This window comes from Dipodomys spectabilis, unplaced genomic scaffold, assembly GCF_019054845.1.
Source record: "Dipodomys spectabilis isolate Male_0828 unplaced genomic scaffold, ASM1905484v1 ptg000006l, whole genome shotgun sequence".
Lineage (NCBI taxonomy): Eukaryota > Metazoa > Chordata > Mammalia > Rodentia > Heteromyidae > Dipodomys > Dipodomys spectabilis.
In genome coordinates, this window is record NW_024870683.1 from 20,984,694 (window position 1) to 21,006,618 (window position 21,925).

General features: G+C 39.7%; 1 protein-coding gene across 1 annotated transcript in view; it reads left to right on the forward strand.

Annotated features, from left to right (window-relative positions):
• Nucleotides 1-305: 305 nt before the first annotated feature.
• The window catches only part of Kiaa1958 (KIAA1958 ortholog), a 104,810-nt gene continuing 83,190 nt past the window's right edge, over nt 306-21,925 (forward strand). Inside the window, exon 1 of the mRNA XM_042695118.1 lies at nt 306-508. The gene's annotated coding sequence lies outside the window, so the exon portion shown is untranslated. The remainder of the gene's footprint in view (nt 509-21,925) is intronic.

Here is a 21,925-nt window from a genome sequence, read left to right on the forward strand (position 1 = left end):
TACAGCAGGAACCTGTCGGGGTCCCACGCCTCCACGGCCCAGCGTGGCGACCGCTGCGTGTGCGCGGCACGAGGGCCGCCCGCGAGCCCCGTGCGTGTGCGGTAGGAGGTGTCGTTACACACTTCCTGTGGGTCTCACAGACCACGGCGCGTTTCCGGTGCGGGCTGGAGCCCCGGGTCCGAGCCCCCGCCCTGCGCCCGGCCCCGCCCCCACCCGCGCCCCGCCCCCCACCGCCCGCCCAGCGCGCTTCCAAGCCGAGCGCGCCCAGCTCCGGGCGCACGGAGCGGCGCGCGCGGTGGCCGAGCCCGGTTGGCTCCCCCGCCGCCGTCCGCCGGGCCGCGCCGCCTTCCCAGCTCCACTTGCCTTCGGTGCCCGGCCCTCTGGCCGCTCGCCGTCCGCCCGTCCTCCTCCCTCCCTGCGTCCCGCCCCGTCCAGCCCCCGGCAGCCGGGCTCCCACAGGCCGCCCCGCCGCTCGCGTTCCTATGGACAGACGCACAGACACCTGCAGGTGGGTGAGAGCCCGCGCGCGGGGCGGGGACGAGCGCGCAGACGCGGCGGCCCGGGCGGGGACGCCTCTTTGTGTGGGGGCGGTCGCGCCGTGACCCGCCGAACCCTCCTTTTGTTTCTCCTCAGGGGAGCGCGGCGGGAGTGAGGGCCGGGGACCCGCGCGGCCGGACGTCGGCGGAGGGGATGGGGAGGGCGCGTATGGGGGGGCGGAGACCCCGGCGCGCGGCGGGCGGAGTGGGGGGGGGTTCGGGGTCCGCGGCCGGGGTCTGTCGGAGGTGGAAAGGGGGAAGACAAGACGTGCCTGTTAGTTTGCAAGTCTGAGGTGGTTCTGGGGCCGTGCACGACTCGCTCCTCTCCGCGGGAGGCTCCCCGAGGCGCGTGGTGGGGCGTGTGTGCAGGAACGTGCGCCGCTGGGCTCCCCTATTTATTGTTTCTAGCGGAGGAGGGCTTTCTCCCGGAGGCGCTGGGCGCCCCCCACTCCGCCCCCATCTGAGGCTGCGCACAGTGATTTGTGTTTGTTATCAAATACATCAACAAACGTAGTGTGCCGCGCGGAAGGAGGTGGGGCTGGCCAGAATCTCGGTGTGTTTTGTGTTTGTTTGGTTTTTTTTCTTTCCTAGTTGCTAGGCTTTTGAAAAAAATTACTGTTATTTTAAAGGTTAGATAGGGATGTAAAGGGTGAAGATAACACGGCTGTGTGTGTGCGTGTGTTTACAGTAATGAATATATTTGTTTGGAAGGTGTGGAGTAAAGTTTTGATTTCTCCCCCCAACTCACCCAGACTACGGGGTTTTAGGATTAGCATTGAAAAAGAATGTTCTCCCCGGGAAGTCAACTGCTAACCTGTGAGTCCCCAAGGGGTTGCTTTCATGAGGGAGGGTAGCTTTCCATTCAGGCTAGAACCTTTCTTTTGCTGGTTTAAGATAGGAAGTCTTTCATTATGTATGAAAAGAACATGAATGTTCGAATTGACTATCCCATCACCCCCATGATTATGCTTTTCTGGTTTTTTTTTTCTATGTGCCTTTTATGTATTCTATGCATATGACCCCAAAATTGGGTTGTTGTGTATGTTGGAATTTTTGTTTTGAAAATTACTGTGGGATGATATTTTTGATTTATCATACTAACTTTTTTTAAATGAACAATTGCATTCAAACAATAAACCATCTTAAAAACCAATTTTACAGCTTCAGAGTTTTTATGTAGGTCTGAGGTTATAATTTTGTGTTAATCTCGGCCTGCTCACTTCTCAAAAGTAGTCATGCCTACTCCAAGAATTTATTAATAAATATAAACCTGACATTTACCAGAGAGATTTTCTTTTTCTTTTTTCTTTTTTTAAGCAGCTTTGAGAAGCCCCAAGACAATTAAAGGTACAGTCATTTGGAGAAAGTGGAGGTTTTCATTTTTCAAGTGTTTTCTTGGTGGAAAAATATTCGTGTTATTTCTATCAGACATAGAAATTCATCAGAAATATACATAATTTAATGTATTTAGGCAAACTAAATTTTTGTCAGTGCAGAAAGATGTTTAATATACTTAAAATAGTGATTATTTTCTAGGAAAAAATTATGTTGTAGATTCTTTCTTCAGTTCATTAGTACATTAATATTATGCCTACTTTTAAAAATACCCGGACAACACATTTGTGCACATTTTACTTGAAAACCAGAATAGACTTCGTGTAAAAATGGTAGATAACTGCCTTTTAAGCTGGTCATATTTTATTAGTTCCCTTCTTGACTTTCAGTGTAGGTAAATAAATTTAAAGTCTGTGCAAAGGCTCAGAGCTTAGTGTGTGGCTTCAGTAGTGTGTGGCTCTTGTCCTATGCTCTCCTCCCCTTTCCATTATTAAGACTCCAAAGAGGAAAAATAATGAAATTAAGTTTGGCCTTAGCTTGGAAAAAAGAATTCAAGACCACTCAGAATTCCATCTAGCTGGTCGAAGTACTAAAAAAGATAAGCTAACAAATTGAATTGCTTGTTTATGCATTTGCCAGTCTGTCAGTGGTGATGATAAGATTTAACAAAGAGTCACTATGTAAACTAAACATTTACACACTATTGCCTGTATTAAGAAATTGCTTTTCAGGTCAGCACAGGAGTGTCTTTGTGGGATCTTAAAGGCAGTTCCTAGCTTTCTGTTTGTTTTTGACTGATAAGTAGGGTTTTGTATTTTTGTTTCAGTTTTTTTCTTGTGCAGTTGGAAGTAATATTTTAGTGTAATAAGAAACATTACAGAGAAGTGTACAGATTTTCATTTTCCCCTTTTAGTGAGCTGATGGTCAAGAAGGCATATATTTTTTTCTTTTTATTGTTCATGACTGAATTTTTTGTTACTTTTTACATTGTGATAAAAAATGCTACTTTGAGAAAATTTGAATTTATATGAAATTAGATTTTAAAATACAGGGTTTTTTGTAAACACTATACTCTCTATAGTTGATTTTAATAGGTTTTAAAATCTATAGAGTTGTCTAGCATTTTCCTGTTGGTTAATTATCAAACATGATATATCATTAAAGGAAACAAAATGGACATTTAGTGTTAGTTGAGACCTCCAAATGTTTAGTTTCAGTATCTGTAATACTCAAATAGAAAGCAGAAAGTAGTAACTTTAGTCTTATAGTAGATCTATGAGTTTCATGCAGTTTTTCCAGGCCTGGTTGGGATGCAGGGCTGGCTGGGAAGGGTGGACAGTGACCTCTTGTTGCAGCCTTTATCATCTTGCATTGTTTAAGAACAGCACATGCCTGTGTTGCTTGCTGAAAATGCAGAATTCATACTTGGATTAATATTCTGGTACCAGATGTATGAGGCTGGCTCTAAAGAAGCTTTCTCTCTTACATACTGTCAAAAATAAAGAAGCTGAAGATTGGAGAGAAGCCATTTATTTTGAACAGTTTTATTTTATGACAGTTGTGTTTGTAAAGAAACTGGCTCATAATATTTACTTAAGAGATCTACATAGTTGCCAAAAGAAGCCCTACAGGTTTGTTTTCTTTCTTTCTTTCTTTCTTTCTTTCTTTCTTTCTTTCTTTCTTTCTTTCTTTCTTTCTTTCTTTCTTTCTTTCTTTCTTTCTTTTTCTTTCTTTCCTTCTTTCTAAAAAAGTTTCATAGAGCTTAATTCTTATGTGATGCTTCTTGACTTTACTCCTGATTAGTTGATTTATGGACTTTATTTACCAGCATGATTGGAGAATTCTTTTGCTAGACTAAAATTGCACTCTGCCTGTGCTCCAGTCAGTTTCCTAGGTAACAAATGCACTGCATAGATTCCATAATGAGGACTGTGGTTGGCTAGTTACTGTGTAAATTCTGTTGTTTGGTAAAGCTTAGTCTTAAATTCAAATAAAAGGTCAAGAAATCAAAAGTACTAAAAATGCAGATTTTGGAATTTTACTTTGTATCTAGTGCCAATAGAGTTTAATAGGTTTTTCTGAAGAAAGACAAATTATACAACAGTATTTAAGTTTGTTTCTCAGACTTAGACTTAAATGATTGGAGAGCTTTTTCATACTGGTAACGTAACATTTCATACTGGTAATGCTAATGACTCTAGGGTCCAAAAGGATATGTTATCATACTTGGATATAACACAGAAAGCAAAGGTATGTGGTATTGGACCTCGGTAATACTTTTATACTGGAAAGGATATGATCACCCAGAAGGAAAATTAGACAACTATATGTGAAATATAGTGCCCAGACATGTTGTTCCTGGGGCAAGTGCTCAAATGTTCTACCACTTGAGCCACACAGCTCCACTTGCAGCTTTATTTGGTGATTAATTGGAGTCTCATAGAATTTACTGCCTGGGCTGGCTTCAGATCTCAGACTCCTGAGTAGTTAGGATTACAGGCGTGAGCGACCAGCTTTCCACTTGTGAAATGTAACTTTAAGAAGACACTAAAGTATTTGCGAATCATTTAGAAACATTAAAACATCTACCATAAAAGAACACTTTTTTTAGTCTAGTTTTTTTTTCCCTTTTGATCTGCCTGAATGTTAGCATCAGGCAACAGGTTTCACTTTGGTAGCTGTAGGTTAGAGACTAGCTTTCCTTTTTCGCTTACTTCCTTGAAATTTATGGTCTTTGTTCTAGATGCATGACAGTAAGTTGTTTGTACTGTGGAATTGTTAGTAATTATTATTTATTTACTTTAAAAAATAAAGCCTGGCGCCAGTGGCGCATGCCTGTAATCCTAACTACTCAGAAGGCTAAGAGCTAAGGATCATGGTTCAAAGCCAGCCTGAGCAGAAAAGTTCCAACTGACCAGAAGTGGTCAAAAACCACTCAAAAACCAGAAGTGGCTCTGTGGCCCAAATGGTAGAGTACTAGCCTTGAACACAAAGAGGCTCAGGGATAGTGCACAGGCTCCAAGTTCAAGCCCCATGTCCAACCAAAAAAAAAAAAACTTCGAAAAACCAGAATTAGCCGGGTGCTGGTGGCTCATGCCTATAATCCTGGCTACTCAGGAGGCAGAGATCTTAGGATCATGGTCAAAGGCAGGCTAAGCAAGAAAGTCTGTGAAACTCTTATCTCCAGTTAACCAGCAAAAAAGCTGAAAGTGGAGTTGTGGCTCAAGTGGTAGAACATTAGCCTTGAGAGAAAAAGCTCAGGGATAATACTCAACCTCTGAGTTCAAGCCCTCGGACTGGCATAAAAACAAAAACAAAATTAATTTTGTTAGAGATATGAAAAGAAAGTGTGTCTTAAGTGGTAGAGGGTTGACCTTGAGTGAAAAAACTAAATGAGAACGCAGGGGCCCTGAGTTCAAGCCCCAATATTAGCACTCAAAAAAATGTTTTCTTAGAAGAGGATTAAATGTTCAGCCTGCTTGGTAATTAAACACAAAGTATTCTGGCAATGTAAAGCTGCTTGTTTGTTTGCCAAGACATGGTCTGGCTGGCTAGCCCCTGCTGCCCATTGCTGTTGTAACCCTCCAATCTTAGTCTCTTGATTGCTAAGAATCAGAAACCCTTTTTTTAAAATCCATATCAAATTAGCATAATTTAAAATGAAATCATAGTTATTGCTTATCAAGGGGAAGAAACAAGGAAGAAAGTTATTCTCATGTATGTTGCTGACAGGATTATGATATTTTTTTCTTTTAAAATTGAAGTATACCCAGGTGCAATTGTCTCATGCCTGTAACCCTAGCTACACAAGATCTGAGAGTTGCAGTTCAGTCAGTCCAGGCAGTAAAGTCTGTGAGACTCTTACCTCCAATTAACTACTCAAAAGCTGGAATTGGAGGAATAGCTCAAGTGGTAGAGCACCAGCCTTGACCAAAAAAAAAAAAAAAGCTAAGTGACAATGTCCAGGCCCTGAGTACAAGACCCTTTTACAAGCACCAAATCTCCCTCCCCCACCCCATCTGTATCTAACTGTACAGTTGATTTTTGTTTTATGTGAGTAGAACTCAGATGAATAAGCAGGACATTGTCAGCACTCTGCTCCTACATATGTCCACCTTTGTAGGAGAACTGCCTGCTTCCTCAAGTTGTATCAATTTATACTCCCACCACCATGACTAAATGTCCCAGTTCTTTTGAAAAGCAATTTGACAGAATGTTTCAAGAACTATAAGTATATTTGTAGCAATTTATCCAGCAGTTCTCCTAATGGGAAAGAAAAGAAAAAGTTCAGTTAAATCTGGCTTGCTGAGGCCTAGACCTGTTCATTTCATTGTCTGTGGTTATTTCTGTGTTATAGTGGCAGAATTGAGTAGTTTTGATAGAGACCTTTTAAAGAAGAAAATATTTACTACTAGACCCTCTAAAGTAAAAGTTTGCTGATCTCTTTGCTAAAGCATTATTTACAGTAAAAGATTGGCAATAACCAGTATGTTTATTACTAATAGAAGAAGCATTAGGTAAATCCTCCATGGAATTGGATATGACCATTTAAAATGATTATTATAGAAATTATTCCATAGACAATATTTACTGGGCAGTTGCCACATATTGAGTGCTTTTCTAGGTTCTGGAAAGTCAGCAGTGAAAAAGTACTTGCTTTTATAGAACTCTGGATAGGGAAAACAGAGACTGAACAAGATAAATGACTAAAATAACATTTAAGAGATAACTGATGAGGAAAAAAATAAAACAAGAAATAATAACTATTACATTTTAGGTAGGATTACCAGGAAAGTAGGAAAGTTAATTGGATGCCTTGATAATTGAGTATGTGGAGGAGAACATTTGAGGTAAAGGGCAAGTAGCCAGTTAGAAATGAACTTGATATGTTCTAGAAGCAAAGTAGTTAAGGCCACAGCAGATTGAAGTAGAGTGAGAGTAGCAAGAGGATCGAGGGGTAACTAATCGGTAGTGGGGTGAGGAGAGTGGACTGTGTAGAACTATTCAAGTAGAAACAAGAAAGAATAATCTTTCTGTCTTTGTTTTATTGTTTTGTTTTTGTGCCAGTACTAGGGCTTGAACTCAGGACCAGGGTGCTCTATATTAGCTTTTAGAAACCAAGCACCTTTAGATCCTTCCCAAATTGATTGTCACTTGACCATATTGATGGGTGAGCAACGGTGTCTTAGAATAAGGAGTTGTCTGGTTTTAATTATTAATCTTCATGTGTTTAAGCCAGTTTTTATTTCCTGTTTTATAAATGAAGAAATTTTCTGCAAAAATGAAGAATTTGAACTTTTAATTCCATTTGATGGTATTTGTATGTTCCATCACCATTCAATCTGAGGCTGTCTAGTACTTGAGTGATTTGTGTGTGTGTGTATGTGTGTGTGATTAATAATTTATCTAATCTTTTGTGGGGTGGGGTGTGTATGCACGCGTGTACGTGTGCTGGTCCTGGAGCTTGACTTAGGGCCTCTGTGCTGCCCCCTGTACTTTTTTGCTGAAGGCTTCTTGAGCCACAACTCCATTTGTGGCCTTTTCAGTGGTTAATTGGAGATAATAGTCTCCTGGCCTTTCCTGTCTGGGCTGAATTTAAACCTTAATCCTCAGATCTAAGCCTCCTGCGTACGAAGAATTACAGGTGTAAAATGTCAGCAATTTACCTGATTTTTATCATAAAAATAATATTTTCAGAAAATTAAATCTAAAGATATTTAATGTAAAGCTTCCAAATTCTTAAACCATTATTACAACTATGGTGTCAACGAATTCTTTTGTCAAGTTCCTTGGTTAAGAGCAGACTTTGAGGGCTGGGAAGGTGGCTCAGTGGTAGAGCGCTTGCCTTGCACGCTCGAGGCCCTGGGTTCGATTCCTCAGCACCACATAAGCAAAAAGAAAAAAGCCGGAAGTGGCGCTGTGGCTCAAGTGGTAGAGCGCTAGCCTTGAGCTGAAGAGCTGAGGGACAGCGCCCAGGCCCAGAGTTCAGGCCCCATGACCGGACCCCCCCCCCAAAAAAAAGAGCAGACTTTGACCTAGATTGTCTGGGTTAAAATTTGTTTTTGGTCCTTGTAAACCTTACATCTGGTCTTTATAAGTGTTTGACATCTGTGCTTTTGTTTCCACATTTACAAAATGGTGATAATAGTAAGAATGTGCCTGTCATGAAGATTAAATAGATTCATGTGGGTATAGTACTAGACATATAGGATAATTTGTCTTTGTTTATTTGTACCAGTCCTGGGGCTTGAACTCAGGGCCTCAGTACTGTCCCTGAGCTTTTTCACTCAAGGCTAGTGCTCTGCAACTTGAGCCACAACTCCACTGCTGGCCTTTTTTTTTTTTTTTTTGGTTGTTGTTGTTGTTATTGGTTAATTGGTGGAGATGAGTCTCACGGACTTTGCTGCCCATACTGGCTTTGAACTGAGATCCTCAGATTTCAGCCTCTTGAGTAGCTAGGATTACAAATGGGAGCCACCAGCACCTGGCAGATAACTTGTTTTTGAAGTTGTAGAGGAAACAGTATTTTCTGGATATCAGAGAAAAAAAAAAGAAATTGAGTTCAACAAGTCTTTGAGTTGTATAATATGTAAAGTATAAGCGTCTCTACTTTGATTTAAAGGGTAACACTAGTAATTTATATTCAGGTAGCTCTTGGAAAGCGTTCTTGTTTACTAAAGCAGACAAGAACTTTTCTTTGTTAGTGTCTAGTTCAGGACAGTAAAGAGAGATTTACAGGCCAGGCAAGGTGGTACAGGCTGTAATCTCAGCACTACAGAGGCAGAGGCAGGAGGATTGGGAGTTCTGGGATAGCCTATGCTACAAGGTGAAGACCGTGCCTCAGAAACCAACCCAAAGCCAGGTGCTGGTACCTCATGCCTGTAATCCTAGCTACTAAGGAGGATGAGATCTGAGGATCACGATCCAAAGCCAGCCTAGGCAGGAAAGTCTGTGAGACTCTTATCTCCAACAAACTACCAGAAAATCTGAAGTGGCATTGTGGCTCAAGTGGTAGAACACTAGCCTTGAGCTGAAGAGCTGAGGGACAGCGCCTAGGCCCAGACCAACAAAAGCTCCAGGACCAACAAAAACAAACAAAAAACCCAAACCAAACTGTAAGACAGGCACATGATGGTAAAGGGGTAGCCATCTAATAGACAGGGATGAATGAAGATGTAACCCCATCCTTTGGAAGTGTGCCTCAGAAATTCTGATATTTGAATGTTCCCTAACCTCAGAATCTGAAGACCACTGTACTAATGAATATAACTAAGCATGAACAATTTTAAAAATTGAAAGTAAATGATTTTTAAATATTTAGTAAAGGTTTGGCAAATCATGAAGTTTGCAAAAAATGGAATTAAATTTACAGAGTAGCATGGCAGTTTGCGAAAACAAGTGTTTGGTTATGTTTCTTTGTAGTAATTAAGGGTAATTTTATACTTGTGTGTCTCTAATATATTTTATATTGTTTGGACTGTTTGTGGATTGCACAGAATTTGATTACATTTTACTGGGGAAAAAAAATCTGAAATCTTTTTACATTTGTTTTTCCTTTTTTTTTTTTTTTTTTTCTGGTCATGGGGCTTGAACTTAGGGCCTGGGTGCTGTCCCTGAGCTCTTTTGCTCAAGACTAGCACTCTACCACTTTGAGCCACAGCTCCACTTCTGGTTTTGGAGTGGTTGATTGGAGATAAGAGCCTCACAGGGACTTTTCTGCCTGGACTGGCTTCGAACTGCAATCCTCAGATCTCAGTGTTCTGAGTTACTTAGGATTACAGGCATGAGCCAGTGGCACCCAGCAATTTCATTTTTTTTCAGTAGTGACTTCAGAAGTAATTGCTGTCTTAGCATTTCATTACTATGACCAAACACCTGAGGTAACAGCTTAAAGGAGGAAAGATTTATTTTGGATCACAGCGTGGTCATCTGGCTCCATCACTTCTGAGCCCTTGATGAGATAACATTATTATGGAAGGATGTGGTAAAGCAAAGCTGCTTACCTCCTGGCAGAAAAGCAGAGAGAGAGAGAAACAGAGTGTGTGAGCAGGGCCAAGGACTAACTATATGCTTTAAAAGTATACATGGGGCCGGGAAGTTGGCTCAGGGGTAGAGTGCTTGCCTTGCATGCATGAGGCCCTGGGTTCAATTCCTCAGCACCACATAAGCAGAAAAAGCCAGAAGTGGCGCTGTGGCTCAAGTGGTAGAGCACTAGCCTTGAGCTGAAGAGTTGAGGGACAGTGCCCAGGCCCAGAGGTCAGGCCCTATGATAGGCAAAAATAAATAAATAAATAAAATATAAAAGTATACTGCAGTGACCCACTCCTTCAGTCCTCAGTGCCTCCTAATAATACCACCAAATGATGACTCTTGAAGTGTTAATTCATTGATGAGATCAAAGCCCTCTGACTCCAATCTTTTCCCAAGAATATCAGCTGTTAAGTACGTCTTTAACAAGGCAGTGAGCCTATTGGGAGGACTCTTCATATCCAAACCACAACCCAACCATTGCTTAGCTCATTTTTTAACCTGAATAAATGCAAATTCAGTCTATCTATTTCAACCCTACTAGCTAAATAAGAAAGTTTTGCCTTCCTTGAAGAGTCATGACTTGTAAGATTTCTGTGATCATACTAATTCTTAATAGAACCTGAGTGTGTGTTTAACTAGAAGTGTAGTGGTTTTAGTAGGTTTCTAATAGGTCCATGTACTGCTGTTGTTAGCAGTTGTAGTATTTAATTGAACCTGAAGATCATTTGAAAATTTCCTAGTCTATTATAATTGATCTTTGAGAAGATTTTTAAGGTTTTTTTAAAGTGCAACTCAGTATCTGTGATTTAGTTAATAGTTAAGCTAAGGATTTTTAGAAGCATTTGGGGAGTGGAAGGAAGGAAGTCATACATTTATAAAGATCCTCATAAAATTTAGCTCTGCTTTTCTAGCTCTTTGCTGATTTACCAGGCTTTGATCCAAAGAGTGGCACATGACTTGAGTTTCCCCCCAAACTTCTTTGCCACTTATTCTTTTTAGGACTCAAGTTGATAACAATGTATAAACATAAGTGTCCTCTGGGAGATGTATAGAATCACAGGTTTTAAAAAATGACTAATTGAGATCCTTGTCAGTTTTATGGTTCCTGAAGATCTTCTCCCAGTCTGTGGGCTTTCTATTGATCTTGCTAGCTATGTCCTTTGCCATGCAGAAGCTCTGCACTTCCATACAATCCCATTTGTCTAACCTTTCTTTGATTTGTTGTGTTTTTGGGTCTCTATTAAGAAAATTTCGGCCTGTGCTAAGGAGCCCTATAGTTTCTGCTATTTCTTCCTGTAATGTTTTCAGAGTGTCTGCTTTTATTTCGAGGTCTTTGATCCATTTGGAGTTGATTCTGGTGCAGGGTGATAAATATGGATCTAGTTTTAGTTTTCTACAGGTGTTTAGCCAATTTTGCCAGCACCATTTACTGAAAAGGCTGTCTTTCTTCTATTTTTTTTTTTTTTTTTTAGCTCCCCATGGCTATAGGTCCATGGATTCATTTCTGGGTCTTCAGTCCTATTCTGTTGGTCTTCAGGTCTATTCCTGTGCCAGTACCAAACAGTTTTTATTACTATAGCTTTGTAGTAGAGTTTGAAATTTGGTATTGATATTCTTCCAGCACTGCTCTTTCTACTAAGGATTGTTTTTGCTATTCGGGGTCTTTTATTGTTCCATATGAATTTTGGGTTGCTTCTTTTATTTCATTGAAGAATGAAGTTGGGATATTGACAGGAATTGCATTGAATTTATAGATAGCCTTTGGCACTATTGTCATTTTCATGATGTTAATCCTCCCAGTTCAGAAGCATGGGAAGTTTTTCCACTTCCTTAGTTCTGCCTTAATTTCGTTTTTCAGATTTTTAAAGTTTTCATCATAGAAGTCCTTCACCTCTTAGTTAATTCCTAGGTATTTTATTTTTTGTGGAGCTATTACAAAAGGGGTTGCTTTCCTAATTTCAGCTATGCTCTTCTCACTATTGGCATACTAGAAAGCCATTGATTTCTGAGAGTTAATTTTATATCCTTCCACTTTTCCAAAGTTTTGGATCAGCTCAAGTAACTTGGGAATGGAGTCTGTGTGGTTCTTTAAGTACAAGGTCATATCATTTGCAAAGAGGGAGAGTTTTACTTCATCTTTCCCTATTTGGATCCCTTTTATGTTTGCATCTTGTCTTATTGCTATAGCTAGGTATTCTAATACTAAGTTGAAGAGGAGTGGAGAGAGTGGACATCCTTGTCTCATTCCTGAATTTAGAGGAAATGATTTTAACTTTTCACCATTAAGTATAATGCTGGCTGAAGGTTTGTCGTACACAGCCTTTATTATATTGAGGAATGTTCCATGGATTCCTAGTTTTTCCAGAGCTTTCATCATAAATGGGTGTTGGATCTTGTCCAATGCTTTTTCTGCATCTATTGGGATAATCATGTGGTTCTTATCCTTGCTCTTGCTGATGTGATGAATTATATTAATTGGTTTGCGTATATTGATCCAGCTTTGCATCCCTGAAATGAATCCTGTTTGATCGTGGTGTATAAAACGGACAAGGGTCTCATCTAAAATATACTTAGAACTCAAAACATTAAATACCCCAACAACACATCTTCAAAGAAACAACTGCACGATAAATAAGTGGGCTAAAGACTTAAAGAGAGACTTCTCTAAAGAGGAAATACAAATGGCCATTAGACACATGAAGAAATGCTAATCTGCTCTAGCCATAAAAGAAATGCAAATCAAGACAACATTGAGATTCCACCTCACTTCAGTTAGAATGGCTATAATCAAGAAATCTAAAAGCTGGTGCCGGTGGCTCACGCCTGTAACCCTAGCTACTCAGGACACTGAGATCTGAGGATTGCAGTTCAAAGCCAGCCCAGGCAGGAAAGTCTGTGAGACTTTTATCTCCAATAAACCACTAGAAAACCAGAAGTGGCGCTGTGGCTCAAGCGGTAGAGTGCTCGTCTTGAGCTGAAGAGTGCAGGGACAGCGCCCGAGCCCAGAGTTCAAGCCCCACGACTGACCAAAAAAAGAAAAGAAATCTAATAACAACAGATGCTGGAGAGGATGTGGCCAAAAGGGGACCCTACTGCATTGTTGATGGGAGTGTAAAGTTGTTCAACCACTTTGGAAAGCAGTATGGAGGTTCCTCAAAAGACTCCACATAGAGCTCCCCTATGACCCAACAATCCCACTTTTGGGCATTTACCCAGACTATCACAAACAAGGCCATACTAAAGCTACCAGCACAACTATGTTTATCACAGCATTATTCACCATAGCTAAGATATGGAACCAGCTCAGATGCTCCTCAGTAGATGAATGGATCAAGAAAATGTGGTATGTGTGTATACACACACACACACACACACACACACACACACACACACACACACACACACACACACACACAATGGAATTCTTTGCTCCATCAGAAAGAATGACATCACTCCATTTGTTAGGAAATGGAAAGACTTGGAAAAAATTATACTAAGTGAAGTAAGCCAGGCCCAAAGAAACATAGGTCCCATGGTTTCCCTTATTTGCAATAACTAGTATGTGTCTAGGACAAGCAGAAAAGGTCAAAAGCTATGTACATATGACCATAAAAGCTGATGTTAAGTGAAATGAACCCCTACAGGGACAAAAGTGGTTTTTTTTTTCTTGCTTTCTATTGTTTTAATGTACTTATAATGTACTATGTGATTCTTTTGTTTCTTTTGTATGTGCTTCCCCCACAATATAACCCCTGTATTCACTGTATCTAATTCTGGTATCCTGCATCTTGTGTACACATTTTTATAATTTGGGGAGGGGAAGAGATATAACAAAATGCTTAAATAAGGATACAGGTTGATCCATTGTAACAGTGAGATATAAGACATTATGTTGAAAACAAACTTTACAATTTCAGGTGTGGGGGTGAGGAGGGAGGAGTTGGGGAGGTAGGGAGAAAAGAGATGGTGGGGAAAAACAAAGGAGGTAATAATACTCCGTAGGAAATGTACTCATTACCCTACTCATGTAACTGTAACCCCTCTGTACAGTATTTTTACAATAAAAAATATCAAAAAAAGAAATGACTAATTGAATGAATAAAGAATTCCATTCTTGTGAATAGATTTTTTTTTTTTTTGTCAGTCGTGGGGCCTGAACTCTGGGCCTGGGCACTGTCCCTCAGCTCTTCAGCTCAAGTCTAGCACTCTACCACTTGAGCCACAGCACCACTTCTGGCTTTTTCTGCTTATGTGTTAAGGAATCGAACCCAGGGCCTCACACATGCAAGGCAAATACTCTGTCGCTGAGCCACCTTCCCAGCCGCTGAATGGAAATTTTTGTCTGCTATAAAAGTGCAGTATTAACACAGAGGGAATACCTACTGGGTACACCTCTAGATATAACTACTAGGTCATACCTCTGCCAACTGTAAGATTAAAAAATATGAACCTGAGAAACTGTACCTTTTAGCTGTTGGCTAGTGAGTCTTAGTTTTTCCATGGGACTCTACTCTGTCCTCTTTGAACTTCTTTGAGAATTGGAATAACATCTTTGATTCCAGAAAACACACATAAGCATACATTATTAGTTTTGTGTAAAATTTAGAAATATATGGACTTCTCTAATATATTTTTAATATTTATTTTGTTTACATTTTAGCAGATAGCTTTCTTATGTGTAAGGATATAAACTTTTAAGGTTTGAGATAATTAGGAGAGTGAGCTGGGCTGGAAGAAATTATTTTCTTGAGGGAAGAGAAATTAACATCCCCCCCCATCAGAAATGCATTTAATTTTTTTTCCTGATAAATGTGCTAGGAGCATGCATGTGGTTAAATCATTCTTCTGCACTGTAGGTTACAAAAAAATACAGTGTCTTACTACTGGTATACTCACAAAGGCAGTCTAAGTGAGGAAAAATTTAAAAGCTTAAAGTCATTCTCATTTCTGAGGAAATAAAGAGGGAGAATTCATTATGTCAAGCATTACAAATAAACATGTATTAAATGCAGCCACATATGATGATGGCATATTGTTGGAACACCCCAAGAAAGATAATTTGTATGGAAGATGATTATTCAGTAGGACTTTAATTTACAGGAAACATTCTACTATCTAATTGAGCCCTTTTACATATACTGTTTTGCTTCAACGGATTACATTTGCTGCGCGCATATGTACAATGCCATGAGGGTAGTTAAAATCCTATTCAGTCTAGCTGGAAGGTGCAACAACAGCTGAAAGTCATGTCATGAAAGTATACATTATTAAAACCAATCTCATGATTGGTTTTGAAATCAGTTTTCTCTTGGCTGGTTTATATTATAAAGCTTATTGTTCTCATTTTTTTATATAAGATTATTTGCCCCTGTTGGTCACTAGTTAAGCTATATGGGTCAATTAGGTCTCTTTTTTTAAAAAAAAAACTTTTATAGGCCATCTACCATATATTATACTTTGGTGAATGAGCACGAGTTTGCCTTTATATCATTACAAAAAACTGGTAATAATGATTTGATAGTAAAATAAACATTTAAATGAACAGCTGACTTGTGATTAAAATGCCTATGTTGTTAAAAAACTAAAGGGTGATATAGATAAAATGTGGTGGGGACTAGCGGGAGGGGAAGAAGGAGAAAAATGAGGGAAAAAGTAACAAGTTTGATAAGAAATGTACTTATTATCTTACTTACGTAACTGTAACCCCTCTCTCTGCATATCACCTTGACCAAAAAAAAACAGTATTAGCTAGGCACTGGTGGCTTATGCCCACAATCCAATATACTCATGAGTCTGAGACCATAATTCAAAGCCAGCCCAGCCAGGAAAGTTTGTGAGACTTTTTTTTTTTTTCTGATTGATCATGAGGCTCGAACTCGGCCTGGGCACTGTCTCTGAGCTCTTTTGCTCAGGGCTAGTGCTCTACCACTTTGAGCCACAGCTCTACTTCCAGTTTTTGATGGTTAATTGGAGATAAGCATCTCATGGACTTTCCTGCCTGGGTTATTTCCAATTAACCACCAAAAAGCTGGAAATGGAGCTGTGGCTCAAGTTGGCAGAATGCTAACCTTTAGCAAAAAAAGCTCAGGGACAGCTCCCAGGACCTGAGTTTAAGCCCCAGGACAAAAAAGCAAAGGCAAGAAGGTAACTTCTTTGTCAATAGAATAGTGAGAGTTGTTGTTAGATGAATTTGGAACTGACGTGATGGATTTTCTATCCTTGAGGTATTTAAAATAAAGTAGGTTGTGAGAAGCTCTTGCAGGGTAAATCAGGAAAAGATGAGGATGTTTGTTACAATTGTTCTGGAGGTCTCATCTTGTAAGATCAAGCAAGAAAAGGGAACAGATGTATAAAAGAAGCCATTTGCAGGAATAGAGATGGGATGAGGAAAAAGAAGATTTCTGAGAATAAGATGAAAATGTAGACTGGAGGGAGAGGAAGTTGTAACCTGTCCATTGGGAGTTCTTCATAGTTTTGGTGAGTGAACACTCTACCAAAGTGGAGGAACTGAGGGTGAAATCAGCAACCAGGAATAATGGAGAGAAAGGGTTTTGGAACAGTTGTGATGAGACATTACTTGGAATAGCAAGAGCTGAACCTCCAAGAGAGATTAGTTTTTGTGAATCAGGGTGACCTCTGTATCTCTGAACATAAATGCCAAATTGTATGAATGTGCAGCTTAGTAACCACCTGTGTGGTTAAGAAGTAGTTCATCCTTTTCCACACAAGTTTGCTCCTGAGCTCTGATGTCGATTGAATGAGGCTATGAAGGTGGAAACTGTGGGGTCAAATATAAATGAAGTAAGAGAGAAAGGATCGGTGAAATTATTTGGGAGGAAAAGTCGTATGGTATTTTTGTAGTGGGAATATCTGTCAGCAAGATGTCATTAGCATATACAAAAAACGCCTAGGTAATTCCTATTTTTTAGCATTGCTGTGAAGATTGACTAACATGTCACAGTACATTTGTTTGTTTGAATTGTTTCCTTATAGTGTCCAAAATAAAACCTTAGTAAATACTTGCTTTAAAAAAAGCATAGCCTCATGCCTGTAATCCTAGCTATTCAAGAGGCTGAGATACGAGGATCATGGTTCAAAGCCAGCCCGGGCAGGAAAGTCCCTGAGACTCTATTTCCAATAAACCACTAGAAAACCGGAAGTAATGTAGCTCAAGTGGTAGAGCATTCGCCTTGAACTGAGGGATAGTGCCCAAAGCCCAGAGTTCAAGCCCCATGACCGACCAAAAAAAACCCCAAAACAACAACAACAAAAAAAAGCAGAGCCGGCAGCTAGGGTCTCCCACCTGTAATCTTAACTACTCAGGAAGCTTAGATCTGAGGATTGTGCCTGGGCAGGGAAATCTGAGACTCCAATTGACTACAAGAAAACTGGAAGTGGATCTGTGGCTCAAACTCAGTAGAGTTCTAGCCTTCTGCTCAGGAACAGAGCCCAGGCTCTGAGTTTAAGCCCCACAACCAACTCCTCCCCCAAAAAAACTTCCTGAGTTTTTTCTTCTAAATATGTTTTCTTTTTCCTGGAGATTGCACTCAGGATCTTGTGCATTTTAGGTAAAGATTCAGCTACTGAACTATCATGTTTCCCACACATCTTTTAAATGTCTTTCCATTTTTCTCTTTGCCCTGGTTCTGGCCCTGTGCCTTCAGCTCTATCTGCATTTACACCTTGAGGAGCCTCTTCTTGAGCCTGAGGCTGCTTATTCCTATTTTTCTCTCACTGCCAGATTTCTCAGATAAGGGGAATAATGTGCTGTCCCTATGATAATATCTATTGCTTCTGCTCAAAAGTGCAGAGCTAAACAAAGATGCTAGGCAAGCCACCAAATAAACTAGCAGGTGACAATAAATAACAAGGTAAAAAATAAATCAAGGTGGGGAATATGGGAAGGGAATGCCAAGCACATGTCGAGGTGTGTGTGTGTGTGTGTTTTGTTTTTTGTTTTGGTAGATTTTTGGGCTTGAACTCTGGGCCTGGGAGCTGTCCCTCAGCTCTTGAGCTAAGGCTGCTAGTACTCTACCACTTGAGCCATAGCACCACTTACCTTTTTTCTGGTGGCTAATTGGAGATAAAAGTCTACTAGACTTTACTGCCTGGGTTGGCCTTGAACTGAAATCCTCAGATCTTAGCCTCCTGAGTAGCTAGGATTACAGGCGTGAGTCACTGGCACCCAGGGTGTGTTGATTTTTTTTTTTCCGGTCGTGGGGCCTGAACTCTGGGCCTAGGCACTGCTTGCTTCTGTTTTCTGTAGTTGTGAGGATGAGGCAGAGGAATCAGATTTAAGGGGATGCTCCTTCTGAAAAGTGAGAGTGAATATATGGACTTGAGTCAAGTGTAATCTCTGGAATATCAGCACTAACATTACCTAAGCATGTGTTAGAAATGGAAATTCTTGGGTCTGGGAAGGTGGCTCAGTGGTAGAGTGCTTGCCTTGCATGCATGAGGCCCTGGGTTTGATTCCCCAGCACCACATAAGAAAAAAGCCAGAAGTGGCGCTGTGGCTCAAGTGGTAGAGCGCTAGCCTTGAGCTGAAGAGCTGAGGGACAGCGCCCAGGCCCAGATTCAGGCCCCACGACTGACAAAAAAAAAAAAAGAAATGCAAATTCTTGGGGTCCATCTTAAGCCTATTGAATCAGAAATTCTGGGGAAAAGAATAATCTGTATTTTAGCAAGCTCTCTAAGTTATTCTGATTCTGAGAATGCTGAACTAGGGAAGTGAATATAGTTAGTAGGTAGCACAGGGCCCATTGAGTTTAACTTCACTTTAATGTGAAAAGTCATTAGGTTATATTGAGGCAAGAAGGGAGATGAGGAAATTGAGTGGATAAAGAATTGTTTTATTTATTTTCATTTTAACATTTTATGCGGACAATGCATCTAGATTAGAATCACTCTGTTCCACCCTCATTTTCCCTCCCTACCCTAACCAGTCTCATCGAGTTTCCTCATTCCATTTTCACACATGTACATAATTATGACCATATTTGCCTTCTTTCCCCCTCTTGGTTCCCCGGTCCCCCTCCTCCTCCTACCCACATCCCAGTCTAGACATGTTTCCATTTCCTGATGTTCCTTTGTTACACTGCCAGTTAATTGTTCAAAGTGATTTCACCAGGGTACCCCACACTTTCAAATGCCATGTTTTAGCTACATCAGTGGTGTGTGTGTGTGTGTGTGTGTGTGTGTGTGTGTGTGTGTGTGTGTGTGTGTGTGTGTGTGTGTGTGTGTGTGTGTGTGTGTTAAACTCCTTGTATATTCTGTTTGTAAGGTATTGTTTGAAATGATAAGCCATGAAACCTTGGTTGTATTGAGAAAGAAATGGAGTACAGGGCATGTGTGATAGTGAAAGAAATTCTAGTATACTTTTTTTTTTCTGATATACTTTTGATTGACTCAGAATTCCCGATATTCCCCCATTTACCATGTTTATTGACTGTGGAATTGTATACTAGTTTATTGGTCGATTTGTTTAAGTGGTTATACAAATAGGTTTCGATTCAGTATACCTGTGGGCACAATGTACCTTTTTAAAAATTATGTTTTTATTATTGCAAAGGGGTTACCATTCAACAAATGTTGGTCTATAATTACCTCTTTTATCATTCTCTCCTATCCCTGAGTACAATGCATCTTGACCAGTATCACCCTAGAATAAATAATTTTGAGTCAAAAAGACTTTGTTGTTCCCAATCTTTATTTTTCTGTGTAGCTCTCAGTTCTCCCCTTAGCCTTCCAAATTACAGGTTTGTGTCACCATTTCCAGTCAAAAAGTTTTGAGTCCTTTATTTTTAACTGACCTTAAATAAGTCATTTAATCAGTTTTGGTATCTCTGTAATGAGACTAAAAGTACGTAATGGTTAAAATTGAGAATTGTTCAAGTCGTTTAAATAAGGATACAGGTGGACCCGTTGCAACAATGAGAAGTACAAGTTGTTATGTCGAAAACGAACTTTACAACTTTGGTGGGGAGGGGGGCAGGGAAAATTGGGAGGGGGGGGGCGGGAGGAGAATGGGAAGGGATGGGAAGGGGAAACAAAGGAGGAGGCTACAATGCTTGATAAGAAATGTACTCATTATCTTGCCCATGTAATTGTAACCCCTCTGTACAGTATTTTCACAATAAAAAATAAAAAAAAATGAGAATTGTTCAAAACATGAAATAGACTAGTATATTGAAATACTTTGTGAAATATGGAATCCTGCCTCCTAGTTTATGCTCTGTTTTCCATATTACTTTGCTCTCCCTTTATATCTTATATTTCATTTGTATAGTACAAAGAACCTTGCCTTGTGGCTATGAAAAATATGAATCCTATAGAAGAGTAGGAAAAAAAGTATTTATGACTGTTGTAAATTATTGGCCTTACAATAAAATATTGTCTTAAAAATATATTATACATCACAAGCCGAGATAAAGTGACTGGGAGCAGCATTATCATTTTACCTATAATACAATTCTCCAGGGAAAGAGAAACAATAGGATGTGTATATATAAATAAAGTGATTTGAGGTGGTTTTGTTTTATTTTAATGTTTGTACAGGGGCTTGAACTCAGGGCCTCCTGCTCTTGCTTATTAGCTTTGTCATTCAAGGCTGGCACTCTGCCACTTGAGCTGTACCTTTGCTTCCAGTTTTGCTGGCTAATTGGATATAAGAATCTCTGTTTTATATGCCCAGATTGACTTTAAACAGAGATTCTCAAATCGCAGATTCTCAGATCCTAAGTAGCTAGAATTATAGGCATGAACCACTGACAACCTGGCTTAAGAAATTTATTATTATAATATGTATTATAATATCAATATATTATAATTATAGTATTAATACTATAATATAATCACATGATTATATTAGTATTATGTATTAATATTATATAATCATGTGATTATATTATAATATTAATACTATATTATAATAATATAATAAAAATAATATTAATACTATATTGAATTTATTATTGTAAGAAGATTTATTATTAACTTATTATTATAAGTAGATTTATTATTATAAAATGTTATCTTGCATGATTATAGGGACTAGGAAATCTCAAGATCTTGAAGACCCAGAGATCCTGATATATAAATTTCATGTGGGAAAATTTAGGCTTGAGACCAAAGAAAAGCCATTGTTTTAGTTCAAGTCCAGAAGCAAGAAAAGATTGATGTTTTAGCAGTCAGTCAAACAATAGGAGTTTTCTCTTAACATTGTTTATTCTAAAAATATCCAGATATTTGTGGTTCATGCCTATAATTCTAGTTACTTAGGAGGTTGAGATCTCAGGATCATGGTTTGAAGCCAGCCTGGGCAGGAAAGTCCTTCATGGCACTCTTATGTCCAATTAACCAACAAAAAACCAGAAGTGGCACTGTGGCTTAAGTGGTAGAGTGCTAGCCTTGAGCAAAAAAGCTCAGGAACAGTGCACAGACCCTAAGTTCAAGCCCCAGGACAGGGATGTGTACACACACACACACATACACACACACACACACACACACACAAAAGAATATATTTGATAGCCTGTCTACATAGTAGGAAGTTTTCACACATAATAAGAGGTTTCTTTTGATAATGATTAAGACATTATATATGGCCAGATGCTAGTAGCTTACACCTATAAATCCTAGCTACTTAGCAAGCTGGGACCAGGAAGATTATGATTTGAAGCCCTCTGCAGAAAAATTCACAAGACTCCATCTCCAATAATTAATAAAATGCAGGTCTAGAAGTGTAATGTAGAGTGTCAGCTGAAGGAGCACATGGCTCTGTGTTCAAGCTTCAGTACCAACAACAACAAAAGACATTGCACATTTGGCAGAAGTTGCATATTGGGCAGAAGTACAATTATCTACACTGGGAATATGGCTTAGTGGTAGAGTACTTGCCTAGCATGCATGAAGTCCTGGGTTCGATTCCTCAGTGCCACATAAACAGAAAAAGCCACAAGTAGTGCTGTGGTTCAAGTGGTAAAGTGCTAGCTTTGAGCAAAAGAAGCTCAGGGACAGTACCC